The sequence below is a fragment of the Anomaloglossus baeobatrachus genome, chromosome 3 (genome assembly GCF_048569485.1).
Source record: "Anomaloglossus baeobatrachus isolate aAnoBae1 chromosome 3, aAnoBae1.hap1, whole genome shotgun sequence".
NCBI lineage: Eukaryota > Metazoa > Chordata > Amphibia > Anura > Aromobatidae > Anomaloglossus > Anomaloglossus baeobatrachus.
Genome location: NC_134355.1, coordinates 666,197,768 through 666,224,243, shown reverse-complemented (window position 1 = coordinate 666,224,243; position 26,476 = coordinate 666,197,768). Strand labels below are relative to the sequence as shown.

General features: G+C 32.3%; 23 non-coding genes across 23 annotated transcripts; all 23 read right to left on the bottom strand.

Annotated features, from left to right (window-relative positions):
• Positions 1-1,274: 1,274 nt before the first annotated feature.
• TRNAR-UCU (transfer RNA arginine (anticodon UCU)) lies at positions 1,275-1,360 on the bottom strand. Its single transcript is given in 2 exon segments — positions 1,275-1,310; positions 1,324-1,360. It is a non-coding gene; the product is annotated as a tRNA-Arg (tRNA).
• A 788-nt stretch (positions 1,361-2,148) lies between these two features.
• Positions 2,149-2,234, bottom strand: TRNAR-UCU (transfer RNA arginine (anticodon UCU)). The gene is given in 2 exon segments: positions 2,149-2,184; positions 2,198-2,234. It is a non-coding gene; the product is annotated as a tRNA-Arg (tRNA).
• Positions 2,235-3,020: 786 nt separating this feature from the next.
• Positions 3,021-3,106, bottom strand: TRNAR-UCU (transfer RNA arginine (anticodon UCU)). The gene is given in 2 exon segments: positions 3,021-3,056; positions 3,070-3,106. It is a non-coding gene; the product is annotated as a tRNA-Arg (tRNA).
• Positions 3,107-3,893: 787 nt separating this feature from the next.
• TRNAR-UCU (transfer RNA arginine (anticodon UCU)) lies at positions 3,894-3,979 on the bottom strand. Its single transcript is given in 2 exon segments — positions 3,894-3,929; positions 3,943-3,979. It is a non-coding gene; the product is annotated as a tRNA-Arg (tRNA).
• A 786-nt stretch (positions 3,980-4,765) lies between these two features.
• On the bottom strand, positions 4,766-4,851 carry TRNAR-UCU (transfer RNA arginine (anticodon UCU)). Its single transcript is given in 2 exon segments — positions 4,766-4,801; positions 4,815-4,851. It is a non-coding gene; the product is annotated as a tRNA-Arg (tRNA).
• A 786-nt stretch (positions 4,852-5,637) lies between these two features.
• Positions 5,638-5,723, bottom strand: TRNAR-UCU (transfer RNA arginine (anticodon UCU)). The gene is given in 2 exon segments: positions 5,638-5,673; positions 5,687-5,723. It is a non-coding gene; the product is annotated as a tRNA-Arg (tRNA).
• A 786-nt stretch (positions 5,724-6,509) lies between these two features.
• Positions 6,510-6,595, bottom strand: TRNAR-UCU (transfer RNA arginine (anticodon UCU)). Its single transcript is given in 2 exon segments — positions 6,510-6,545; positions 6,559-6,595. It is a non-coding gene; the product is annotated as a tRNA-Arg (tRNA).
• Positions 6,596-7,381: 786 nt separating this feature from the next.
• Positions 7,382-7,467, bottom strand: TRNAR-UCU (transfer RNA arginine (anticodon UCU)). The gene is given in 2 exon segments: positions 7,382-7,417; positions 7,431-7,467. It is a non-coding gene; the product is annotated as a tRNA-Arg (tRNA).
• Positions 7,468-9,125: 1,658 nt separating this feature from the next.
• On the bottom strand, positions 9,126-9,211 carry TRNAR-UCU (transfer RNA arginine (anticodon UCU)). The gene is given in 2 exon segments: positions 9,126-9,161; positions 9,175-9,211. It is a non-coding gene; the product is annotated as a tRNA-Arg (tRNA).
• Positions 9,212-10,877: 1,666 nt separating this feature from the next.
• TRNAR-UCU (transfer RNA arginine (anticodon UCU)) lies at positions 10,878-10,963 on the bottom strand. The gene is given in 2 exon segments: positions 10,878-10,913; positions 10,927-10,963. It is a non-coding gene; the product is annotated as a tRNA-Arg (tRNA).
• Positions 10,964-11,754: 791 nt separating this feature from the next.
• TRNAR-UCU (transfer RNA arginine (anticodon UCU)) lies at positions 11,755-11,840 on the bottom strand. Its single transcript is given in 2 exon segments — positions 11,755-11,790; positions 11,804-11,840. It is a non-coding gene; the product is annotated as a tRNA-Arg (tRNA).
• Positions 11,841-13,952: 2,112 nt separating this feature from the next.
• On the bottom strand, positions 13,953-14,038 carry TRNAR-UCU (transfer RNA arginine (anticodon UCU)). Its single transcript is given in 2 exon segments — positions 13,953-13,988; positions 14,002-14,038. It is a non-coding gene; the product is annotated as a tRNA-Arg (tRNA).
• Positions 14,039-14,825: 787 nt separating this feature from the next.
• On the bottom strand, positions 14,826-14,911 carry TRNAR-UCU (transfer RNA arginine (anticodon UCU)). The gene is given in 2 exon segments: positions 14,826-14,861; positions 14,875-14,911. It is a non-coding gene; the product is annotated as a tRNA-Arg (tRNA).
• Positions 14,912-15,702: 791 nt separating this feature from the next.
• TRNAK-UUU (transfer RNA lysine (anticodon UUU)) lies at positions 15,703-15,788 on the bottom strand. The gene is given in 2 exon segments: positions 15,703-15,738; positions 15,752-15,788. It is a non-coding gene; the product is annotated as a tRNA-Lys (tRNA).
• A 1,678-nt stretch (positions 15,789-17,466) lies between these two features.
• Positions 17,467-17,552, bottom strand: TRNAR-UCU (transfer RNA arginine (anticodon UCU)). The gene is given in 2 exon segments: positions 17,467-17,502; positions 17,516-17,552. It is a non-coding gene; the product is annotated as a tRNA-Arg (tRNA).
• Positions 17,553-18,343: 791 nt separating this feature from the next.
• On the bottom strand, positions 18,344-18,429 carry TRNAR-UCU (transfer RNA arginine (anticodon UCU)). Its single transcript is given in 2 exon segments — positions 18,344-18,379; positions 18,393-18,429. It is a non-coding gene; the product is annotated as a tRNA-Arg (tRNA).
• A 791-nt stretch (positions 18,430-19,220) lies between these two features.
• On the bottom strand, positions 19,221-19,306 carry TRNAR-UCU (transfer RNA arginine (anticodon UCU)). The gene is given in 2 exon segments: positions 19,221-19,256; positions 19,270-19,306. It is a non-coding gene; the product is annotated as a tRNA-Arg (tRNA).
• Positions 19,307-20,105: 799 nt separating this feature from the next.
• TRNAR-UCU (transfer RNA arginine (anticodon UCU)) lies at positions 20,106-20,191 on the bottom strand. Its single transcript is given in 2 exon segments — positions 20,106-20,141; positions 20,155-20,191. It is a non-coding gene; the product is annotated as a tRNA-Arg (tRNA).
• Positions 20,192-20,982: 791 nt separating this feature from the next.
• TRNAR-UCU (transfer RNA arginine (anticodon UCU)) lies at positions 20,983-21,068 on the bottom strand. Its single transcript is given in 2 exon segments — positions 20,983-21,018; positions 21,032-21,068. It is a non-coding gene; the product is annotated as a tRNA-Arg (tRNA).
• Positions 21,069-21,859: 791 nt separating this feature from the next.
• Positions 21,860-21,945, bottom strand: TRNAR-UCU (transfer RNA arginine (anticodon UCU)). The gene is given in 2 exon segments: positions 21,860-21,895; positions 21,909-21,945. It is a non-coding gene; the product is annotated as a tRNA-Arg (tRNA).
• A 786-nt stretch (positions 21,946-22,731) lies between these two features.
• TRNAR-UCU (transfer RNA arginine (anticodon UCU)) lies at positions 22,732-22,817 on the bottom strand. The gene is given in 2 exon segments: positions 22,732-22,767; positions 22,781-22,817. It is a non-coding gene; the product is annotated as a tRNA-Arg (tRNA).
• Positions 22,818-24,481: 1,664 nt separating this feature from the next.
• TRNAR-UCU (transfer RNA arginine (anticodon UCU)) lies at positions 24,482-24,567 on the bottom strand. Its single transcript is given in 2 exon segments — positions 24,482-24,517; positions 24,531-24,567. It is a non-coding gene; the product is annotated as a tRNA-Arg (tRNA).
• Positions 24,568-26,237: 1,670 nt separating this feature from the next.
• On the bottom strand, positions 26,238-26,323 carry TRNAR-UCU (transfer RNA arginine (anticodon UCU)). The gene is given in 2 exon segments: positions 26,238-26,273; positions 26,287-26,323. It is a non-coding gene; the product is annotated as a tRNA-Arg (tRNA).
• Positions 26,324-26,476: the final 153 nt, after the last annotated feature.

Below are 26,476 nucleotides of genomic sequence, written 5' to 3'. Positions count from 1 at the left end.
TTAGCAGCTTCCTCTACATTCTTTTCTTTGATCATTTTAAAATCTGATTTACATTTGGAAATTCAGGTATTCTAAAATATAACATCAAGATGTTCAATAATTTTAGAACCAGCAGAGAAAAACTCAGCGTTAGCATTTTCTCAACTCTCTCTGTGTTTTAGACACACATAACAAATCTACATGAAGAATGAATTTCAAAACAGGATGGAAAAGCAGCATTTTAAAAGTTCACAAAACTGGGTTGCCTTCTTAGTCTTTTCTAGAAAGGGGAGCCCTAGCGATTTTTGAATTCTACAAAAATGCTCTAAAGGATAATAATAAATCATATATTAGATCATTTCTTACTCTTTATTATCTTATGGGTATTATATAGGACTTTCATATCAGACACCAAACAAAAGCTGACTCTGGCAGGACTCGAACCCACAACCTTTGAATGCCTACACTTTCCTAGAAGTCCAATGCGCTAGCTATTGCGCCACAGGGCCTAAAACTGAAAAAAATTGTTTGGAACTTCAGTGTGTCTAAAACTAATAAGAGAAAGAATAGTAAAAATGGAAATCACTCTAAAAGCAATCTTTCAAGATTTGAGAGCAGATTTTCACAAAATATTTACATTTTAGTAAAGAGAAAAATTTCAAGCCAATTTTCTGGACATATCTTATGGCATACATTATGATTTCAGGAGGCAAATAAACTTTTTTGGAAAATATTTCCGTTTTTTTCACTTTTAAAGAATACTGAAGATAATGGATAAAGGTTTAAATTCTTTAGATACAAAACTCTTCTCCAATTAAAACAAGCCTCCAATCTTTGAATCTTTATCTTATCTAGACATTTACATTCTCCACTTTGTGCTAAAGAGTGTTTTTTTAGCAGCTTCCTCTACATTCTTTTCTTTGATCATTTTAAAATCTGATTTACATTTGGAAATTCAGGTATTCTAAAATATAACATCAAGATGTTCAATAATTTTAGAACCAGCAGAGAAAAACTCAGCGTTAGCATTTTCTCAACTCTCTCTGTGTTTTAGACACACATAACAAATCTACATGAAGAATGAATTTCAAAACAGGATGGAAAAGCAGCATTTTAAAAGTTCACAAAACTGGGTTGCCTTCTTAGTCTTTTCTAGAAAGGGGAGCCCTAGCGATTTTTGAATTCTACAAAAATGCTCTAAAGGATAATAATAAATCATATATTAAATAATTTCTTACTCTTTATTATCTTATGGGTATTATATAGGACTTTCGCATCAGACACCAAACAAAAGCTGACTCTGGCGGGACTCGAACCCACAACCTTTGAATGCCTACACTTTCCTAGAAGTCCAATGCGCTATCCATTGCGCCACAGAGCCTGAAACTGAAAAAAATTGTTTGGAACTTCAGTGTGGCTAAAACTAATAAGAGAAAGAATAGTAAAAATGGAAATCACTCTAAAAGCAATCTTTCAAGATTTGAGAGCAGATTTTCACAAAATATTTACATTTTAGTAAAGACAAGAATTTCAAGCCAATTTTCTGGACATATCTTATGGCATACATTATGATTTCAGGAGGCAAATAAACTTTTTTGGAAAATATTTCCGTTTTTTTCACTTTTAAAGAATACTGAAGATAATGGATAAAGGTTTAAATTCTTTAGACACAAAACTCTTCTCCAATTAAAACAAGCCTCCAATCTTTGAATCTTTATCTTATCTAGACATTTACATTCGCCACTTTGTGCTAAAGAGTGTTTTTTTTTAGCAGCTTCCTCTACATTCTTTTCTTTGATCATTTTAAAATCTGATTTACATTTGGAAATTCAGGTATTCTAAAATATAACATCAAGATGTTCAATAATTTTAGAACCAGCAGAGAAAAACTCAGCGTTAGCATTTTCTCAACTCTCTCTGTGTTTTAGACACACATAACAAATCTACATGAAGAATGAATTTCAAAACAGGATGGAAAAGCAGCATTTTAAAAGTTCACAAAACTGGGTTGCCTTCTTAGTCTTTTCTAGAAAGGGGAGCCCTAGCGATTTTTGAATTCTACAAAAATGCTCTAAAGGATAATAATAAATCATATATTAAATCATTACTTACTCTTTATTATCTTATGGGTATTATATAGGACTTTCGCATCAGACACCAAACAAAAGCTGACTCTGGCGGGACTCGAACCCACAACCTTTGAATGCCTACACTTTCCTAGAAGTCCAATGCGCTATCCATTGCGCCACAGAGCCTGAAACTGAAAAAAATTGTTTGGAACTTCAGTGTGGCTAAAACTAATAAGAGAAAGAATAGTAAAAATGGAAATCACTCTAAAAGCAATCTTTCAAGATTTGAGAGCAGATTTTCACAAAATATTTACATTTTAGTAAAGACAAGAATTTCAAGCCAATTTTCTGGACATATCTTATGGCATACATTATGATTTCAGGAGGCAAATAAACTTTTTTGGAAAATATTTCCGTTTTTTTCACTTTTAAAGAATACTGAAGATAATGGATAAAGGTTTAAATTCTTTAGATACAAAACTCTTCTCCAATTAAAACAAGCCTCCAATCTTTGAATCTTTATCTTATCTAGACATTTACATTCGCCACTTTGTGCTAAAGAGTGTTTTTTTAGCAGCTTCCTCTACATTCTTTTCTTTGATCATTTTAAAATCTGATTTACATTTGGAAATTCAGGTATTCTAAAATATAACATCAAGATGTTCAATAATTTTAGAACCAGCAGAGAAAAACTCAGCGTTAGCATTTTCTCAACTCTCTCTGTGTTTTAGACACACATAACAAATCTACATGAAGAATGAATTTCAAAACAGGATGGAAAAGCAGCATTTTAAAAGTTCACAAAACTGGGTTGCCTTCTTAGTCTTTTCTAGAAAGGGGAGCCCTAGCGATTTTTGAATTCTACAAAAATGCTCTAAAGGATAATAATAAATCATATATTAAATAATTTCTTACTCTTTATTATCTTATGGGTATTATATAGGACTTTCGCATCAGACACCAAACAAAAGCTGACTCTGGCGGGACTCGAACCCACAACCTTTGAATGCCTACACTTTCCTAGAAGTCCAATGTGCTATCCATTGCGCCACAGAGCCTGAAACTGAAAAAAAATGTTTGGAACTTCAGTGTGGCTAAAACTAATAAGAGAAAGAATAGTAAAAATGGAAATCACTCTAAAAGCAATCTTTCAAGATTTGAGAGCAGATTTTCACAAAATATTTACATTTTAGTAAAGACAAGAATTTCAAGCCAATTTTCTGGACATATCTTATGGCATACATTATGATTTCAGGAGGCAAATAAACTTTTTTGGAAAATATTTCCGTTTTTTTCACTTTTAAAGAATACTGAAGATAATGGATAAAGGTTTAAATTCTTTAGATACAAAACTCTTCTCCAATTAAAACAAGCCTCCAATCTTTGAATCTTTATCTTATCTAGACATTTACATTCGCCACTTTGTGCTAAAGAGTGTTTTTTTTAGCAGCTTCCTCTACATTCTTTTCTTTGATCATTTTAAAATCTGATTTACATTTGGAAATTCAGGTATTCTAAAATATAACATCAAGATGTTCAATAATTTTAGAACCAGCAGAGAAAAACTCAGCGTTAGCATTTTCTCAACTCTCTCTGTGTTTTAGACACACATAACAAATCTACATGAAGAATGAATTTCAAAACAGGATGGAAAAGCAGCATTTTAAAAGTTCACAAAACTGGGTTGCCTTCTTAGTCTTTTCTAGAAAGGGGAGCCCTAGCGATTTTTGAATTCTACAAAAATGCTCTAAAGGATAATAATAAATCATATATTAAATCATTTCTTACTCTTTATTATCTTATGGGTATTATATAGGACTTTCGCATCAGACACCAAACAAAAGCTGACTCTGGCGGGACTCGAACCCACAACCTTTGAATGCCTACACTTTCCTAGAAGTCCAATGCGCTATCCATTGCGCCACAGAGCCTGAAACTGAGAAAAATTGTTTGGAACTTCAGTGTGGCTAAAACTAATAAGAGAAAGAATAGTAAAAATGGAAATCACTCTAAAAGCAATCTTTCAAGATTTGAGAGCAGATTTTCACAAAATATTTACATTTTAGTAAAGACAAGAATTTCAAGCCAATTTTCTGGACATATCTTATGGCATACATAATGATTTCAGGAGGCAAATAAACTTTTTTGGAAAATATTTCCGTTTTTTTCACTTTTAAAGAATACTGAAGATAATGGATAAAGGTTTAAATTCTTTAGATACAAAACTCTTCTCCAATTAAAACAAGCCTCCAATCTTTGAATCTTTATCTTATCTAGACATTTACATTCGCCACTTTGTGCTAAAGAGTGTTTTTTTAGCAGCTTCCTCTACATTCTTTTCTTTGATCATTTTAAAATCTGATTTACATTTGGAAATTCAGGTATTCTAAAATATAACATCAAGATGTTCAATAATTTTAGAACCAGCAGAAAAAAACTCAGCGTTAGCATTTTCTCAACTCTCTCTGTGTTTTAGACACACATAACAAATCTACATGAAGAATGAATTTCAAAACAGGATGGAAAAGCAGCATTTTAAAAGTTCACAAAACTGGGTTGCCTTCTTAGTCTTTTCTAGAAAGGGGAGCCCTAGCGATTTTTGAATTCTACAAAAATGCTCTAAAGGATAATAATAAATCATATATTAAATAATTTCTTACTCTTTATTATCTTATGGGTATTATATAGGACTTTCGCATCAGACACCAAACAAAAGCTGACTCTGGCGGGACTCGAACCCACAACCTTTAAATGCCTACACTTTCCTAGAAGTCCAATGCGCTATCCATTGCGCCACAGAGCCTGAAACTGAAAAAAATTGTTTGGAACTTCAGTGTGGCTAAAACTAATAAGAGAAAGAATAGTAAAAATGGAAATCACTCTAAAAGCAATCTTTCAAGATTTGAGAGCAGATTTTCACAAAATATTTACATTTTAGTAAAGACAAGAATTTCAAGCCAATTTTCTGGACATATCTTATGGCATACATTATGATTTCAGGAGGCAAATAAACTTTTTTGGAAAATATTTCCGTTTTTTTCACTTTTAAAGAATACTGAAGATAATGGATAAAGGTTTAAATTCTTTAGATACAAAACTCTTCTCCAATTAAAACAAGCCTCCAATCTTTGAATCTTTATCTTATCTAGACATTTACATTCGCCACTTTGTGCTAAAGAGTGTTTTTTTAGCAGCTTCCTCTACATTCTTTTCTTTGATCATTTTAAAATCTGATTTACATTTGGAAATTCAGGTATTCTAAAATATAACATCAAGATGTTCAATAATTTTAGAACCAGCAGAAAAAAACTCAGCGTTAGCATTTTCTCAACTCTCTCTGTGTTTTAGACACACATAACAAATCTACATGAAGAATGAATTTCAAAACAGGATGGAAAAGCAGCATTTTAAAAGTTCACAAAACTGGGTTGCCTTCTTAGTCTTTTCTAGAAAGGGGAGCCCTAGCGATTTTTGAATTCTACAAAAATGCTCTAAAGGATAATAATAAATCATATATTAAATAATTTCTTACTCTTTATTATCTTATGGGTATTATATAGGACTTTCGCATCAGACACCAAACAAAAGCTGACTCTGGCGGGACTCGAACCCACAACCTTTAAATGCCTACACTTTCCTAGAAGTCCAATGCGCTATCCATTGCGCCACAGAGCCTGAAACTGAAAAAAATTGTTTGGAACTTCAGTGTGGCTAAAACTAATAAGAGAAAGAATAGTAAAAATGGAAATCACTCTAAAAGCAATCTTTCAAGATTTGAGAGCAGATTTTCACAAAATATTTACATTTTAGTAAAGACAAGAATTTCAAGCCAATTTTCTGGACATATCTTATGGCATACATTATGATTTCAGGAGGCAAATAAACTTTTTTGGAAAATATTTCCGTTTTTTTCACTTTTAAAGAATACTGAAGATAATGGATAAAGGTTTAAATTCTTTAGATACAAAACTCTTCTCCAATTAAAACAAGCCTCCAATCTTTGAATCTTTATCTTATCTAGACATTTACATTCGCCACTTTGTGCTAAAGAGTGTTTTTTTAGCAGCTTCCTCTACATTCTTTTCTTTGATCATTTTAAAATCTGATTTACATTTGGAAATTCAGGTATTCTAAAATATAACATCAAGATGTTCAATAATTTTAGAACCAGCAGAGAAAAACTCAGCGTTAGCATTTTCTCAACTCTCTCTGTGTTTTAGACACACATAACAAATCTACATGAAGAATGAATTTCAAAACAGGATGGAAAAGCAGCATTTTAAAAGTTCACAAAACTGGGTTGCCTTCTTAGTTTTTTCTAGAAAGGGTAGCCCTAGCTATTTTTGAATTCTACAAAAATGCTCTAAAGGATGATAATAAATCATATATTAAATCATTTCTTACTCTTTATTATCTTATGGGTATTATATAGGACTTTCGCATCAGACACCAAACAAAAGCTGACTCTGGCGGGACTCGAACCCACAACCTTTGAATGCCTACACTTTCCTAGAAGTCCAATGCGCTATCCATTGCGCCACAGAGCCTGAAACTGAAAAAAATTGTTTGGAACTTCAGTGTGGCTAAAACTAATAAGAGAAAGAATAGTAAAAATGGAAATCACTCTAAAAGCAATCTTTCAAGATTTGAGAGCAGATTTTCACAAAATATTTACATTTTAGTAAAGACAAGAATTTCAAGCCAATTTTCTGGACATATCTTATGGCATACATTATGATTTCAGGAGGCAAATAAACTTTTTTGGAAAATATTTCCGTTTTTTTCACTTTTAAAGAATACTGAAGATAATGGATAAAGGTTTAAATTCTTTAGATACAAAACTCTTCTCCAATTAAAACAAGCCTCCAATCTTTGAATCTTTATCTTATCTAGACATTTACATTCGCCACTTTGTGCTAAAGAGTGTTTTTTTAGCAGCTTCCTCTACATTCTTTTCTTTGATCATTTTAAAATCTGATTTACATTTGGAAATTCAGGTATTCTAAAATATAACATCAAGATGTTCAATAATTTTAGAACCAGCAGAGAAAAACTCAGCGTTAGCATTTTCTCAACTCTCTCTGTGTTTTAGACACACATAACAAATCTACATGAAGAATGAATTTCAAAACAGGATGGAAAAGCAGCATTTTAAAAGTTCACAAAACTGGGTTGCCTTCTTAGTCTTTTCTAGAAAGGGGAGCCCTAGCGATTTTTGAATTCTACAAAAATGCTCTAAAGGATAATAATAAATCATATATTAAATCATTTCTTACTCTTTATTATCTTATGGGTATTATATAGGACTTTCGCATCAGACACCAAACAAAAGCTGACTCTGGCGGGACTCGAACCCACAACCTTTGAATGCCTACACTTTCCTAGAAGTCCAATGCGCTATCCATTGCGCCACAGAGCCTGAAACTGAAAAAAATTGTTTGGAACTTCAGTGTGGCTAAAACTAATAAGAGAAAGAATAGTAAAAATGGAAATCACTCTAAAAGCAATCTTTCAAGATTTGAGAGCAGATTTTCACAAAATATTTACATTTTAGTAAAGACAAGAATTTCAAGCCAATTTTCTGGACATATCTTATGGCATACATTATGATTTCAGGAGGCAAATAAACTTTTTTGGAAAATATTTCCGTTTTTTTCACTTTTAAAGAATACTGAAGATAATGGATAAAGGTTTAAATTCTTTAGATACAAAACTCTTCTCCAATTAAAACAAGCCTCCAATCTTTGAATCTTTATCTTATCTAGACATTTACATTCGCCACTTTGTGCTAAAGAGTGTTTTTTTAGCAGCTTCCTCTACATTCTTTTCTTTGATCATTTTAAAATCTGATTTACATTTGGAAATTCAGGTATTCTAAAATATAACATCAAGATGTTCAATAATTTTAGAACCAGCAGAAAAAAACTCAGCGTTAGCATTTTCTCAACTCTCTCTGTGTTTTAGACACACATAACAAATCTACATGAAGAATGAATTTCAAAACAGGATGGAAAAGCAGCATTTTAAAAGTTCACAAAACTGGGTTGCCTTCTTAGTCTTTTCTAGAAAGGGGAGCCCTAGCGATTTTTGAATTCTACAAAAATGCTCTAAAGGATAATAATAAATCATATATTAAATAATTTCTTACTCTTTATTATCTTATGGGTATTATATAGGACTTTCGCATCAGACACCAAACAAAAGCTGACTCTGGCGGGACTCGAATCCACAACCTTTAAATGCCTACACTTTCCTAGAAGTCCAATGCGCTATCCATTGCGCCACAGAGCCTGAAACTGAAAAAAATTGTTTGGAACTTCAGTGTGGCTAAAACTAATAAGAGAAAGAATAGTAAAAATGGAAATCACTCTAAAAGCAATCTTTCAAGATTTGAGAGCAGATTTTCACAAAATATTTACATTTTAGTAAAGACAAGAATTTCAAGCCAATTTTCTGGACATATCTTATGGCATACATTATGATTTCAGGAGGCAAATAAACTTTTTTGGAAAATATTTCCGTTTTTTTCACTTTTAAAGAATACTGAAGATAATGGATAAAGGTTTACATTCTTTAGATACAAAACTCTTCTCCAATTAAAACAAGCCTCCAATCTTTGAATCTTCATCTTATCTAGACATTTACATTCGCCACTTTGTGCTAAAGAGTGTTTTTTTAGCAGCTTCCTCTACATTCTTTTCTTTGATCATTTTAAAATCTGATTTACATTTGGAAATTCAGGTATTCTAAAATATAACATCAAGATGTTCAATAATTTTAGAACCAGCAGAGAAAAACTCAGCGTTAGCATTTTCTCAACTCTCTCTGTGTTTTAGACACACATAACAAATCTACATGAAGAATGAATTTCAAAACAGGATGGAAAAGCAGCATTTTAAAAGTTCACAAAACTGGGTTGCCTTCTTAGTTTTTTCTAGAAAGGGTAGCCCTAGCTATTTTTGAATTCTACAAAAATGCTCTAAAGGATGATAATAAATCATATATTAAATCATTTCTTACTCTTTATTATCTTATGGGTATTATATAGGACTTTCGCATCAGACACCAAACAAAAGCTGACTCTGGCAGGACTCGAACCCACAACCTTTGAATGCCTACACTTTCCTAGAAGTCCAATGCGCTATCCATTGCGCCACAGAGCCTGAAACTGAAAAAAATTGTTTGGAACTTCAGTGTGGCTAAAACTAATAAAAGAATAGTAAAAATGGAAATCACTCTAAAAGCAATCTTTCAAGATTTGAGAGCAGATTTTCACAAAATATTTACATTTTAGTAAAGACAAGAATTTCAAGCCAATTTTCTGGACATATCTTATGGCATACATTATGATTTCAGGAGGCAAATAAACTTTTTTGGAAAATATTTCCGTTTTTTTCACTTTTAAAGAATACTGAAGATAATGGATAAAGGTTTAAATTCTTTAGATACAAAACTCTTCTCCAATTAAAACAAGCCTCCAATCTTTGAATCTTTATCTTATCTAGACATTTACATTCGCCACTTTGTGCTAAAGAGTGTTTTTTTAGCAGCTTCCTCTACATTCTTTTCTTTGATCATTTTAAAATCTGATTTACATTTGGAAATTCAGGTATTCTAAAATATAACATCAAGATGTTCAATAATTTTAGAACCAGCAGAGAAAAACTCAGCGTTAGCATTTTCTCAACTCTCTCTGTGTTTTAGACACACATAACAAATCTACATGAAGAATGAATTTCAAAACAGGATGGAAAAGCAGCATTTTAAAAGTTCACAAAACTGGGTTGCCTTCTTAGTCTTTTCTAGAAAGGGGAGCCCTAGCGATTTTTGAATTCTACAAAAATTCTCTAAAGGCTAAAGGATAATAATAAATCATATATTAGATCATTTCTTACTCTTTATTATCTTATGGGTATTATATAGGACTTTCGCATCAGACACCAAACAAAAGCTGACTATGGCAGGACTCGAACCCACAACCTTTGAATGCCTACACTTTCCTAGAAGTCCAATGCGCTATCCATTGCGCCACAGAGCCTGAAACTGAAAAAAATTGTTTGGAGTTCAGTGTGGCTAAAACTAATAAGAGAAAGAATAGTAAAAATGGAAATCACTCTAAAAGCAATCTTTCAAGATTTGAGAGCAGATTTTCACAAAATATTTACATTTTAGTAAAGACAAAAATTTCAAGCCAATTTTCGGGACATAACTTATGGCATACATTATGATTTCAGGAGGCAAATAAACTTTTTTGGAAAATATTTCCGTTTTTTTCAATTCCACTTTTAAAGAATACTGAAGATAATGGATAAAGGTTTAAATTCTTTAGATACAAAACTCTTCTCCAATTAAAGCAAGCCTCCAATCTTTGAATCTTGATCTTATCTAGACATTTACATTCGCCACTTTGTGCTAAAGAGTGTTTTTTTAGCAGCTTCCTCTACATTCTTTTCTTTGATCATTTTAAAATCTGATTTACATTTGGAAATTCAGGTATTCTAAAATATAACATCAAGATGTTCAATAATTTTAGAACCAGCAGAGAAAAACTCAGCGTTAGCATTTTCTCGACTCTCTCTGTGTTCTAGACACACATAACAAATCTACATGAAGAATGAATTTCAAAACAGGATGGAAAAGCAGCATTTTAAAAGTTCACAAAACTGGGTTGCCTTCTTAGTCTTTTCTAGAAAGGGGAGCCCTAGCGATTTTTGAATTCTACAAAAATGCTCTAAAGGATAATAATAAATCATATATTAGATCATTTCTTACTCTTTATTATCTTATGGGTATTATATAGGACTTTCGCATCAGACACCAAACAAAAGCTGACTCTGGCGGGACTCGAACCCACAACCTTTGAATGCCTACACTTTCCTAGAAGTCCAATGCGCTATCCATTGCGCCACAGAGCCTGAAACTGAAAAAAATTGTTTGGAGTTCAGTGTGGATAAAACTAATAAGAGAAAGAACAGTAAAGATGGAAATCACTCTAAAAGCAATATTTCAAGGTTTGAGAGCAGATTTTCACAAAATATTTACATTTTAGTAAAGACAAAAATTTCAAGCCAATTTTCTAGACATATCTTATGGCATACATTATGATTTCAGGAGGCAAATAAACTTTTTTGGAAAATATTTCCGTTTTTTTCAATTCCACTTTTAAAGAATACTGAAGATAATGGATAAAGGTTTCAATTCTTTAGATACAAAACTCTTCTCCAATTAAAATAAGCCTCCAATCTTTGAATCTTGATCTTATCTAGACATTTACATTCGCCACTTTGTGCTAAAGAGTGTTTTTTTAGCAGCTTCCTCTACATTCTTTTCTTTGATCATTTTAAAATCTGATTTACATTTGGAAATTCAGGTATTCTAAAATATAACATCAAGATGTTCAATAATTTTAGAACCAGCAGAGAAAAACTCAGCGTTAGCATTTTCTCGACTCTCTCTGTGTTCTAGACACACATAACAAATCTACATGAAGAATGAATTTCAAAACAGGATGGAAAAGCAGCATTTTAAAAGTTCACAAAACTGGGTTGCCTTCTTAGTCTTTTCTAGAAAGGGGAGCCCTAGCGATTTTTGAATTCTACAAAAATGCTCTAAAGGATAATAATAAATCATATATTAGATCATTTCTTACTCTTTATTATCTTATGGGTATTATATAGGACTTTCGCATCAGACACCAAACAAAAGCTGACTCTGGCGGGGCTCGAACCCACAACCTTTGAATGCCTACACTTTCCTAGAAGTCCAATGCGCTATCCATTGCGCCACAGAGCCTGAAACTGAAAAAAATTGTTTGGAACTTCAGTGTGGCTAAAACTAATAAGAGAAAGAATAGTAAAAATGGAAATCACTCTAAAAGCAATCTTTCAAGATTTAAGAGCAGATTTTCACAAAATATTTACATTTTAGTAAAGACAAAAATTTCAAGCCAATTTTCTGGACATATCTTATGGCATACATTATGATTTCAGGAGGCAAATAAACTTTTTTGGAAAATATTTCCGTTTTTTTCAATTCCACTTTTAAAGAATACTGAAGATAATAGATAAAGGTTTAAATTCTTTAGATACAAAACTCTTCTCCAATTAAAACAAGCCTCCAATCTTTGAATCTTTATCTTATCTAGACATTTACATTCGCCACTTTGTGCTAAAGAGTGTATTTTTAGCAGCTTCTTCTACATTCTTTTCTTTGATCATTTTAAAATCTGATTTACATTTGGAAATTCAGGTATTCTAAAATATAACATCAAGATGTTCAATAATTTTAGAACCAGCAGAGAAAAACTCAGCGTTAGCATTTTCTCGACTCTCTCTGTGTTCTAGACACACATAACAAATCTACATGAAGAATGAATTTCAAAACAGGATGGAAAAGCAGCATTTTAAAAGTTCACAAAACTGGGTTGCCTTCTTAGTCTTTTCTAGAAAGGGGAGCCCTAGCGATTTTTGAATTCTACAAAAATGCTCTAAAGGATAATAATACATCATATATTAGATCATTTCTTACTCTTTATTATCTTATGGGTATTATATAGGACTTTCGCATCAGACACCAAACAAAAGCTGACTCTGGCGGGACTCAAACCCACAACCTTTGAATGCCTACACTTTCCTAAAAGTCCAATGCACTATCCATTGCGCCACAGAGCCTGAAACTAAATCAAATTGTTTGGAACTTCAGTGTGGCTAAAACTAATAAGAGAAAGAATAGTAAAAATGGAAATCACTCTAAAAGCAATCTTTCAAGATTTGAGAGCAGATTTTCACAAAATATTTACATTTTAGTAAAGACAAAAATTTCAAGCAAATTTTCTGGACATATCTTATGGCATACATTATGATTTCAGGAGGCAAATAAACTTTTTTGGAAAATATTTCCGTTTTTTACAATATCACTTTTAAAGAATACTGAAGATAACGGATAAAGGTTTAAATTCTTTAGATACAAAACTCTTCTCCAATTAAAACAAGCCTCCAATCTTTGAATCTTGATCTTATCTAGACATTTACATTCGCCACTTTGTGCTAAAGAGTGTTTTTTTAGCAGCTTCCTCAACATTCTTTTCTTTGATCATTTTAAAATCTGATTTACATTTGGAAATTCAGGTATTCTAAAATATAACATCAAGATGTTCAATAATTTTAGAACCAGCAGAGAAAAACTCAGCGTTAGCATTTTCTCGACTCTCTCTGTGTTCTAGACACACATAACAAATCTACATGAAGAATGAATTTCAAAACAGGATGGAAAAGCAGCATTTTAAAAGTTCACAAAACTGGGTTGCCTTCTTAGGGTATGTGCGCACGTTGCTTTTTACCTGCTTTTTACCTGCTTTTTTGCTGCTTTTTCTTCTGCGCTGTTTAATGCCAAAATGGATGTGTTCTTCTATTCAAGCAAAGTCTATGGGAATTTGGGTTTCTTGTTCACACTATGTTGTTCAAAATGCTGCCTTTTTGTGGCAGAACTTTGGTCAAAAACTCAGCTTTGCAGTGCAAAATCCAAATGGCAAAAACAATTGACATGTTGCTTCTTTGAAAAGCTGAGTTTTTGACCACAGTTCTGCCACAAAAAGGCAGCATTTTGAACAACATAGTGTGAACAAGAAACCCAAATTCCCATAGACTTTGCTTGAATAGAAGAACACATCCATTTTGGCATTAAACAGCGCAGAAGAAAAAGCAGCAAAAAAGCAGGTAAAAAGCAGGTAAAAAGCAACGTGCGCACATACCCTTAGTCTTTTCTAGAAAGGGGAGCCCTAGTGATCTTTGGATTCTACAAAAATGCTCTAAAGGATAATAATAAATCATATATTAGATCATTTCTTACTCTTTATTATCTTATGAGTATTATATAGGACTTTCGCTTCAGACACCAAACAAAAGCTGACTCTGGCGGGACTCGAACCCACAACCTTTGAATGCCTACACTTTGCTAGAAGTCCAATGCGCTATCCATTGCGCCACAGAGCCTGAAACTGAAAAAAATTGTTTGGAACTTCAGTGTGGCTAAAACTAATAAGAGAAAGAATAGTAAAAATGGAAATCACTCTAAAAGCAATCTTTCAAGATTTGAGAGCAGATTTTCACAAAATATTTACATTTTAGTAAAGACAAAAAATTCAAGCCAATTTTCGGGACATATCTTATGGCATACATTATGATTTCAGGAGGCAAATAAACTTTTTTGGAAAATATTTCCGTTTTATTTCACTTTTAAATAATACTGAAGATAATGGATAAAGGTTTAAATTCTTTAGATACAAAACTCTTCTCCAATTAAAACAAGCCTCCAATCTTTGAATCTTTATCTTATCTAGACACTTACATTCGCCACTTTGTGCTAAAGAGTGTTTTTTTAGCAGCTTCCTCTACATTCTTTTCTTTGATCATTTTAAAATCTGATTTACATTTGGAAATTCAGGTATTCTAAAATATAACATCAAGATGTTCAATAATTTTAGAACCAGCAGAGAAAAACTCAGCGTTAGCATTTTCTCAACTCTCTCTGTGTTTTAGACACACATAACAAATCTACATGAAGAATGAATTTCAAAACAGGATGGAAAAGCAGCATTTTAAAAGTTCACAAAACTGGGTTGCCTTCTTAGTCTTTTCTAGAAAGGGGAGCCCTAGCGATTTTTGAATTCTACAAAAATACTCTAAAGGATAATAATAAATCATATATTAGATCATTTCTTACTCTTTATTATCTTATGGGTATTATATAGGACTTTCGCATCAGACACCAAACAAAAGCTGACTCTGGCGGGACTCGAACCCACAACCTTTGAATGCCTACACTTTCCTAGAAGTCCAATGCGCTATCCATTGCGCCACAGAGCCTGAAACTGGAAAAAATTGTTTGGAGTTCAGTGTGGATAAAACTAATAAGAGAAAGAATAGTAAAGATGGAAATAACTCTAAAAGCAATCTTTCAAGGTTTGAGAGCAGATTTTCACAAAATATTTACATTTTAGTAAAGACAAAAATTTCAAGCCAATTTTCTAGACATATCTTATGGCATACATTATGATTTCAGGAGGCAAATAAACTTTTTTGGAAAATATTTCCGTTTTTTTCAATTCCACTTTTAAAGAATACTGAAGATAATGGATAAAGGTTTAAATTCTTTAGATACAAAACTCTTCTCCAATTAAAACAAGCCTCCAATCTTTGAATCTTGATCTTATCTAGACATTTACATTTGCCACTTTGTGCTAAAGAGTGTTTTTTTAGCAGCTTCCTCTACATTCTTTTCTTTGATCATTTTAAAATCTGATTTACATTTGGAAATTCAGGTATTCTAAAATATAACATCAAGATGTTCAATAATTTTAGAACCAGCAGAGAAAAACTCAGCGTTAGCATTTTCTCGACTCTCTCTGTGTTCTAGACACACATAACAAATCTACATGAAGAATGAATTTCAAAACAGGATGGAAAAGCAGCATTTTAAAAGTTCACAAAACTGGGTTGCCTTCTTAGTCTTTTCTAGAAAGGGGAGCCCTAGCGATTTTTGAATTCTACAAAAATGCTCAAAAGGATAATAATAAATCATATATTAGATCATTTCTTACTCTTTATTATCTTATGGGTATTATATAGGACTTTCGCATCAGACACCAAGCAAAAGCTGACTCTGGCGGGACTCGAACCCACAACCTTTGAATGCCTATGCTTTCCTAAAAGTCCAATGCGCTATCCATTGCGCTACAGAGCCAGAAACTGAAAAAAAATTGTTTGTAACTTCAGTGTGCCTAAAACTAATAAGACAAAGAATCGTAAAGATGGAAATCACTCTAAAAGCAATCTTTCAAGATTTGAGAGCAGATTTTCACAAAATATTTACATTTTAGTAAAGACAAAAATTTCATGCCAATTTTCTGGAAATATCTTATGGCATACATTATGATTTCAGGAGGCAAATCAACTTTTTTGGAAAATATTTCCATTTTTTTTAATTCCACTTTTAAAAAATACTGAAGATAATGGATAAAGGTTTAAATTCTTTAGACACAAAACTCTTCTCCAATTAAAACAAGCCTCCAATCTTTGAATCTTTATCTTATCTAGACATTTACATTCGCCACTTTGTGCTAAAGTGTGTTTTTTTAGCAGCTTCCTCTACATTCTTTTCTTTGATCATTTTAAAATCTCATTTACATTTGGAAATTCAGGTATTCTAAAATATAACATCAAGATGTTCAATAATTTTAGAACCAGCAGAGAAAAACTCAGTGTTAGCATTTTCTTGACTCTCTCTGTGTTCTAGACACACATAACAAATCTACATGAAGAATGAATTTCAAAACAGGATGGAAAAGCAGCATTTTAAAAGTTCACAAAACTGGGTTGCCTTCTTAGTCTTTTCTAGAAAGGGGAGCCCTAGCGATTTTTGAATTCTACAAAAATGCTCTAAAGGATAATAATAAATCATATATTAGATCATTTCTTACTCTTTATTATCTTATGGGTATTATATAGGACATTTGCATCAGACACCAAACAAAAGCTGACTCTGGCGGGACTCGAACACACAACCTTTGAATGCCTACACTTTCCTAGAAGTCCAATGCACTATCCATTGCGCCACAGCGCCTGAAACTGAATCAAATTGTTTGGAACTTCAGTGTGGCTAAAACTAATAAGAGAACGAATAGTAAAAATGGAAATCACTCTAAAAGCAATCTTTCAAGATTTGAGAGCAGATTTTCCCAAAATATTTACATTTTAGTAAAGACAAAAATTTCAAGCCAATTTTCGGGACATATCTTATGGCATACATTATGATTTCAGGAGGCAAATAAACTTTTTTGGAAAATATTTCCGTTTTTTTCAATTCCACTTTTAAAGAATACTGAAGATAATGGATAAAGGTTTAAATTCTTTAGATACAAAACTCTTCTCCAATTAAAACAAGCCTCCAATCTTTGAATCTTGATCTTATCTAGACATTTACATTCGCCACTTTGTGCTAAAGAGTGTTTTTTTAGCAGCTTCCTCTACATTCTTTTCTTTGATCATTTTAAAATCTGATTTACATTTGGAAATTCAGGTATTCTAAAATATAACATCAAGATGTTCAATAATTTTAGAACCAGCAGAGAAAAACTCAGCGTTAGCATTTTCTCGACTCTCTCTGTGTTCTAGACACACATAACAAGTCTACATGAAGAATGAATTTCAAAACAGGATGGAAAAGCAGCATTTTAAAAGTTCACAAAACTGGGTTGCCTTCTTAGTCTTTTCTAGAAAGGGGAGCCCTAGCGATTTTTGAATTCTACAAAAATGCTCTAAAGGCTAAAGGATAATAATAAATCATATATTAGATCATTTCTTACTCTTTATTATCTTATGGGTATTATATAGGACTTTCGCATCAGACACCAAACAAAAGCTGACTCTGGCAGGACTCGAACCCACAACCTTTGAATGCCTACACTTTCCTAGAAGTCCAATGCGCTATCCATTGCGCCACAGAGCCTGAAACTGAAAAAAATTGTTTGGAGTTCAGTGTGGCTAAAACTAATAAGAGAAAGAATAGTAAAAATGGAAATCACTCTAAAAGCAATCTTTCAAGATTTGAGAGCAGATTTTCACAAAATATTTACATTTTAGTAAAGACAAAAATTTCAAGCCAATTTTCGGGACATATCTTATGGCATACATTATGATTTCAGGAGGCAAATAAACTTTTTTGGAAAATATTTCCGTTTTTTTCAATTCCACTTTTAAAGAATACTGAAGATAATGGATAAAGGTTTAAATTCTTTAGATACAAAACTCTTCTCCAATTAAAACAAGCCTCCAATCTTTGAATCTTGATCTTATCTAGACATTTACATTCGACACTTTGTGCTAAAGAGTGTTTTTTTAGCAGCTTCCTCTACATTCTTTTCTTTGATCATTTTAAAATCTGATTTACATTTGGAAATTCAGGTATTCTAAAATATAACATCAAGATGTTCAATAATTTTAGAACCAGCAGAGAAAAACTCAGCGTTAGCATTTTCTCGACTCTCTCTGTGTTCTAGACACACATAACAAATCTACATGAAGAATGAATTTCAAAACAGGATGGAAAAGCAGCATTTTAAAAGTTCACAAAACTGGGTTGCCTTCTTAGTCTTTTCTAGAAAGGGGAGCCCTAGCGATTTTTGAATTCTACAAAAATACTCTAAAGGATAATAATAAATCATATATTAGATCATTTCTTACTCTTTATTATCTTATGGGTATTATATATGACTTTCGCATCAGACACCAAACAAAAGCTGACTCTGGCGGGACTCGAACCCACAACCTTTGAATGCCTACACTTTCCTAGAAGTCCAATGCGCTATCCATTGCGCCACAGAGCCTGAAACTGAAAAACTTTGTTTGGAGTTCAGTGTGGATAAAACTAATAAGAGAAAGAATAGTAAAGATGGAAATAACTCTAAAAGCAATCTTTCAAGGTTTGAGAGCAGATTTTCACAAAATATTTACATTTTAGTAAAGACAAAAATTTCAAGCCAATTTTCTAGACATATCTTATGGCATACATTATGATTTCAGGAGGCAAATAAACTTTTTTGGAAAATATTTCCGTTTTTTTCAATTCCACTTTTAAAGAATACTGAAGATAATGGATAAAGGTTTAAATTCTTTAGATACAAAACTCTTCTCCAATTAAAACAAGCCTCCAATCTTTGAATCTTGATCTTATCTAGACATTTACATTTGCCACTTTGTGCTAAAGAGTGTTTTTTTAGCAGCTTCCTCTACATTCTTTTCTTTGATCATTTTAAAATCTGATTTACATTTGGAAATTCAGGTATTCTAAAATATAACATCAAGATGTTCAATAATTTTAGAACCAGCAGAGAAAAACTCAGCGTTAGCATTTTCTCGACTCTCTCTGTGTTCTAGACACACATAACAAATCTACATGAAGAATGAATTTCAAAACAGGATGGAAAAGCAGCATTTTAAAAGTTCACAAAACTGGGTTGCCTTCTTAGTCTTTTCTAGAAAGGGGAGCCCTAGCGATTTTTGAATTCTACAAAAATGCTCTAAAGGATAATAATAAATCATATATTAGATCATTTCTTACTCTTTATTATCTTATGGGTATTATATAGGACTTTCACATCAGACACCAAACAAAAGCAGACTCTGGCGGGACTCGAACCCACAATCTTTGAATGCCTACACTTTCCTAGAAGTCCAATGCGCTATCCATTGCGCTACAGAGCCTGAAACTGAAAAAAATTGTTTGTAACTTCAGTGTGCCTAAAACTAATAAGACAAAGAATAGTAAAGATGGAAATCACTCTAAAAGCAATCTTTCAAGATTTGAGAGCAGATTTTCACAAAATATTTACATTTTAGTAAAGACAAAAATTTCATGCCAATTTTCTGGAAATATCTTATGGCATACATTATGATTTCAGGAGGCAAATCAACTTTTTTGGAAAATATTTCCGTTTTTTTTAATTCCACTTTTAAAAAATACTGAAGATAATAGATAAAGGTTTAAATTCTTTAGACACAAAACTCTTCTCCAATTAAAACAAGCCTCCAATCTTTGAATCTTGATCTTATCTAGACATTTACATTTGCCACTTTGTGCTAAAGAGTGTTTTTTTAGCAGCTTCCTGTACATTCTTTTCTTTGATCATTTTAAAATCTGATTTACATTTGGAAATTCAGGTATTCTAAAATATAACATCAAGATGTTCAATAATTTTAGAACCAGCAGAGAAAAACTCAGCGTTAGCATTTTCTCGACTCTCTCTGTGTTCTAGACACACATAACAAGTCTACATGAAGAATGAATTTCAAAACAGGATGGAAAAGCAGCATTTTAAAAGTTCACAAAACTGGGTTGCCTTCTTAGTCTTTTCTAGAAAGGGGAGCCCTAGCGATTTTTGAATTCTACAAAAATGCTCTAAAGGCTAAAGGCTAATAATAAATCATATATTAGATCATTTCTTACTCTTTATTATCTTATGGGTATTATATAGGACTTTCGCATCAGACACCAAACAAAAGCTGACTCTGGCAGGACTCGAACCCACAACCTTTGAATGCCTACACTTTCCTAGAAGTCCAATGCGCTATCCATTGCGCCACAGAGCCTGAAACTGAAAAAAATTGTTTGGAGTTCAGTGTGGCTAAAACTAATAAGAGAAAGAATAGTAAAAATGGAAATCACTCTAAAAGCAATCTTTCAAGATTTGAGAGCAGATTTTCACAAAATATTTACATTTTAGTAAAGACAAAAATTTCAACCCAATTTTCGGGACATAACTTATGGCATACATTATGATTTCAGGAGGCAAATAAACTTTTTTGGAAAATATTTCCGTTTTTTTCAATTCCACTTTTAAAGAATACTGAAGATAATGGATAAAGGTTTAAATTCTTTAGATACAAAACTCTTCTCCAATTAAAGCAAGCCTCCAATCTTTGAATCTTGATCTTATCTAGACATTTACATTCGCCACTTTGTGCTAAAGAGTGTTTTTTTAGCAGCTTCCGCTACATTCTTTTCTTTGATCATGTTAAAATCTGATTTACATTTGGAAATTCAGGTATTCTAAAATATAACATCAAGATGTTCAATAATTTTAGAACCAGCAGAGAAAAACTCAGCGTTAGCATTTTCTCGACTCTCTCTGTGTTCTAGACACACATAATAAATCTACATGAAGAATGAATTTCAAAACAGGATGGAAAAGCAGCATTTTAAAAGTTCACAAAACTGGGTTGCCTTCTTAGTCTTTTCTAGAAAGGGGAGCCCTAGCGATTTTTGAATTCTACAAAAATGCTCTAAAGGATAATAATAAATCATATATTAGATCATTTCTTACTCTTTATTATCTTATGGGTATTATATAGGACTTTCGCATCAGACACCAAACAAAAGCTGACTCTGGCGGGACTCGAACCCACAACCTTTGAATGCCTACACTTTCCTAGAAGTCCAATGCGCTATCCATTGCGCCACAGAGCCTGAAACTGAAAAAAATTGTTTGGAGTTCAGTGTGGATAAAACTAATAAGAGAAAGAACAGTAAAGATGGAAATCACTCTAAAAGCAATATTTCAAGGTTTGAGAGCAGATTTTCACAAAATATTTACATTTTAGTAAAGACAAAAATTTCAAGCCAATTTTCTAGACATATCTTATGGCATACATTATGATTTCAGGAGGCAAATAAACTTTTTTGGAAAATATTTCCGTTTTTTTCAATTCCACTTTTAAAGAATACTGAAGATAATGGATAAAGGTTTAAATTCTTTAGATACAAAACTCTTCTCCAATTAAAATAAGCCTCCAATCTTTGAATCTTGATCTTATCTAGACATTTACATTCGCCACTTTGTGCTAAAGAGTGTTTTTTTAGCAGCTTCCTCTACATTCTTTTCTTTGATCATTTTAAAATCTGATTTACATTTGGAAATTCAGGTATTCTAAAATATAACATCAAGATGTTCAATAATTTTAGAACCAGCAGAGAAAAACTCAGCGTTAGCATTTTCTCGACTCTCTCTGTGTTCTAGACACACATAACAAATCTACATGAAGAATGAATTTCAAAACAGGATGGAAAAGCAGCATTTTAAAAGTTCACAAAACTGGGTTGCCTTCTTAGTCTTTTCTAGAAAGGGGAGCCCTAGCGATTTTTGAATTCTACAAAAATGCTCTAAAGGATAATAATAAATCATATATAAGATCATTTCTTACTCTCTATTATCTTATGGGTATTATATAGGACTTTCGCATCAGACACCAAACAAAAGCTGACTCTGGCGGGACTCGAACCCACAACCTTTGAATGCCTACACTTTCCTAGAAGTCCAATGCGCTATCCATTGCGCCACAGAGCCTGAAACTGAAAAAAATTGTTTGGAACTTCAGTGTGGCTAAAACTAATAAGAGAAAGAATAGTAAAAATGGAAATCACTCTAAAAGCAATCTTTCAAGATTTAAGAGCAGATTTTCACAAAATATTTACATTTTAGTAAAGACAAAAATTTCAAGCCAATTTTCTGGACATATCTTATGGCATACATTATGATTTCAGGAGGCAAATAAACTTTTTTGGAAAATATTTCCGTTTTTTTCACTTTTAAAGAATACTGAAGATAATGGATAAAGGTTTAAATTCTTTAGATACAAAACTCTTCTCCAATTAAAACAAGCCTCCAATCTTTGAATCTTTATCTTATCTAGACATTTACATTCGCCACTTTGTGCTAAAGAGTGTTTTTTTAGCAGCTTCCTCTACATTCTTTTCTTTGATTATTTTAAAATCTGATTTACATTTGGAAATTCAGGTATTCTAAAATATAACATCAAGATGTTCAATAATTTTAGAACCAGCAGAGAAAAACTCAGCGTTAGCATTTTCTCGACTCTCTCTGTGTTCTAGACACACATAACAAATCTACATGAAGAATGAATTTCAAAACAGGATGGAAAAGCAGCATTTTAAAAGTTCACAAAACTGGGTTGCCTTCTTAGTCTTTTCTAGAAAGGGGAGCCCTAGCGATTTTTGAATTCTACAAAAATGCTCTAAAGGATAATAATAAATCATATATTAAATAATTTCTTACTCTTTATTATCTTATGGGTATTATATAGGACTTTCGCATCAGACACCAAACAAAAGCTGACTCTGGCGGGACTCAAACCCACAACCTTTGAATGCCTACACTTTCCTAGAAGTCCAATGCGCTATCCATTGCGCCACAGAGCCTGAAACTGAAAAAGATTGTTTGGAACTTCAGTGTGGCTAAAACTAATAAGAGAAAGAATAGTAAAAATGGAAATCACTCTAAAAGCAATCTTTCAAGATTTGAGAGCAGATTTTCACAAAATATTTACATTTTAGTAAAGACAAGAATTTCAAGCCAATTTTCTGGACATATCTTATGGCATACATTATGATTTCAGGAGGCAAATAAACTTTTTTGGAAAATATTTCCATTTTTTTCACTTTTAAAGAATACTGAAGATAATGGATAAAGGTTTAAATTCTTTAGATACAAAACTCTTCTCCAATTAAAACAAGCCTCTAATCTTTGAATCTTTATCTTATCTAGACATTTACATTCGCCACTTTGTGCTAAAGAGTGTTTTTTTAGCAGCTTCCTCTACATTCTTTTCTTTGATCATTTTAAAATCTGATTTACATTTGGAAATTCAGGTATTCTAAAATATAACATCAAGATGTTCAATAATTTTAGAACCAGCAGAGAAAAACTCAGCGTTAGCATTTTCTCAACTCTCTCTGTGTTTTAGACACACATAACAAATCTACATGAAGAATGAATTTCAAAACAGGATGGAAAAGCAGCATTTTAAAAGTTCACAAAACTGGGTTGCCTTCTTAGTCTTTTCTAGAAAGGGGAGCCCTAGCGATTTTTGAATTCTACAAAAATGCTCTAAAGGATAATAATAAATCATATATTAGATCATTTCTTACTCTTTATTATCTTATGGGTATTATATAGGACTTTCGCATCAGACACCAAACAAAAGCTGACTCTGGCGGGACTCAAACCCACAACCTTTGAATGCCTACACTTTCCTAAAAGTCCAATGCACTATCCATTGCGCCACAGAGCCTGAAACTGAATCAAATTGTTTGGAACTTCAGTGTGGCTAAAACTAATAAGAGAAAGAATAGTAAAAATGGAAATCACTCTAAAAGCAATCTTTCAAGATTTGAGAGCAGATTTTCACAAAATATTTACATTTTAGTAAAGACAAAAATTTCAAGCAAATTTTCTGGACATATCTTATGGCATACATTATGATTTCAGGAGGCAAATAAACTTTTTTGGAAAATATTTCCGTTTTTTACAATTCCACTTTTAAAGAATACTGAAGATAACGGATAAAGGTTTAAATTCTTTAGATACAAAACTCTTCTCCAATTAAAACAAGCCTCCAATCTTTGAATCTTTATCTTATCTAGACATTTACATTCGCCACTTTGTGCTAAAGAGTGTTTTTTTAGCAGCTTCCTCAACATTCTTTTCTTTGATCATTTTAAAATCTGATTTACATTTGGAAATTCAGGTATTCTAAAATATAACATCAAGATGTTCAATAATTTTAGAACCAGCAGAGAAAAACTCAGCGTTAGCATTTTCTCGACTCTCTCTGTGTTCTAGACACACATAACAAATCTACATGAAGAATGAATTTCAAAACAGGATGGAAAAGCAGCATTTTAAAAGTTCACAAAACTGGGTTGCCTTCTTAGTCTTTTCTAGAAAGGGGAGCCCTAGTGATTTTTGGATTCTACAAAAATGCTCTAAAGGATAATAATAAATCATATATTAGATCATTTCTTACTCTTTATTATCTTATGGGTATTATATAGGACTTTCGCATCAGACACCAAACAAAAGCTGACTCTGGCGGGACTCAAACCCACAACCTTTGAATGCCTACACTTTGCTAGAAGTCCAATGCGCTATCCATTGCGCCACAGAGCCTGAAACTGAAAAAATTTGTTTGGAACTTCAGTGTGGCTAAAACTAATAAGAGAAAGAATAGTAAAAATGGAAATCACTCTAAAAGCAATCTTTCAAGATTTGAGAGCAGATTTTCACAAAATATTTACATTTTAGTAAAGACAAAAAATTCAAGCCAATTTTCGGGACATATCTTATGGCATACATTATGATTTCAGGAGGCAAATAAACTTTTTTGGAAAATATTTCCGTTTTTTTAAATTCCACTTTTTAAGAATACTGAAGATAATGGATACAGGTTTAAATTCTTTAGATACAAAACTCTTCTCCAATTAAAACAAGCCTCCAATCTTTGAATCTTTATCTTATCTAGACATTTACATTCGCCACTTTGTGCTAAAGAGTGTATTTTTAGCAGCTTCTTCTACATTCTTTTCTTTGATCATTTTAAAATCTGATTTACATTTGGAAATTCAGGTATTCTAAAATATAACATCAAGATGTTCAATAATTTTAGAACCAGCAGAGAAAAAGTCAGCGTTAGCATTTTCTCGACTCTCTCTGTGTTCTAGACACACATAACAAATCTACATGAAGAATGAATTTCAAAACAGGATGGAAAAGCAGCATTTTAAAAGTTCACAAAACTGGGTTGCCTTCTTAGTCTTTTCTAGAAAGGGGAGCCCTAGCGATTTTTGAATTCTACAAAAATGCTCTAAAGGATAATAATAAATCATATATTAGATCATTTCTTACTCTTTATTATCTTATGGGTATTATATAGGACTTTCGCATCAGACACCAAACAAAAGATGACTCTGGCGGGACTCAAACCCACAACCTTTGAATGCCTACACTTTCCTATAAGTCCAATTCACTATCCATTGCGCCACAGAGCCTGAAACTGAATCAAATTGTTTGGAACTTCAGTGTGGCTAAAACTAATAAGAGAAAGAATAGTAAAAATGGAAATCACTCTAAAAGCAATCTTTCAAGATTTGAGAGCAGATTTTCACAAAATATTTACATTTTAGTAAAGACAAAAATTTCAAGCAAATTTTCTGGACATATCTTATGGCATACATTATGATTTCAGGAGGCAAATAAACTTTTTTGGAAAATATTTCCGTTTTTTACAATTCCACTTTTAAAGAATACTGAAGATAACGGATAAAGGTTTAAATTCTTTAGATACAAAACTCTTCTCCAATTTAAACAAGCCTCCAATCTTTGAATCTTTATCTTATCTAGACATTTACATTCGCCACTTTGTGCTAAAGAGTGTTTTTTTAGCAGCTTCCTCAACATTCTTTTCTTTGATCATTTTAAAATCTGATTTACATTTGGAAATTCAGGTATTCTAAAATATAACATCAAGATGTTCAATAAATTTAGAACCAGCAGAGAAAAACTCAGCGTTAGCATTTTCTCGACTCTCTCTGTGTTCTAGACACACATAACAAATCTACATGAAGAATGAATTTCAAAACAGGATGGAAAAGCAGCATTTTAAAAGTTCACAAAACTGGGTTGCCTTCTTAGTCTTTTCTAGAAAGGGGAGCCCTAGTGATTTTTGGATTCTACAAAAATGCTCTAAAGGATAATAATAAATCATATATTAGATCATTTCTTACTCTTTATTATCTTATGGGTATTATATAGGACTTTCGCATCAGACACCAAACAAAAGCTGACTCTGGCGGGACTCGAACCCACAACCTTTGAATGCCTACACTTTGCTAGAAGTCCAATGCGCTACCCATTGCGCCACAGAGCCTGAAACTGAAAAAAATTGTTTGGAACTTCAGTGTGGCTAAAACTAATAAGAGAAAGAATAGTAAAAATGGAAATCACTCTAAAAGCAATCTTTCAAGATTTGAGAGCAGATTTTCACAAAATATTTACATTTTAGTAAAGACAAAAAATTCAA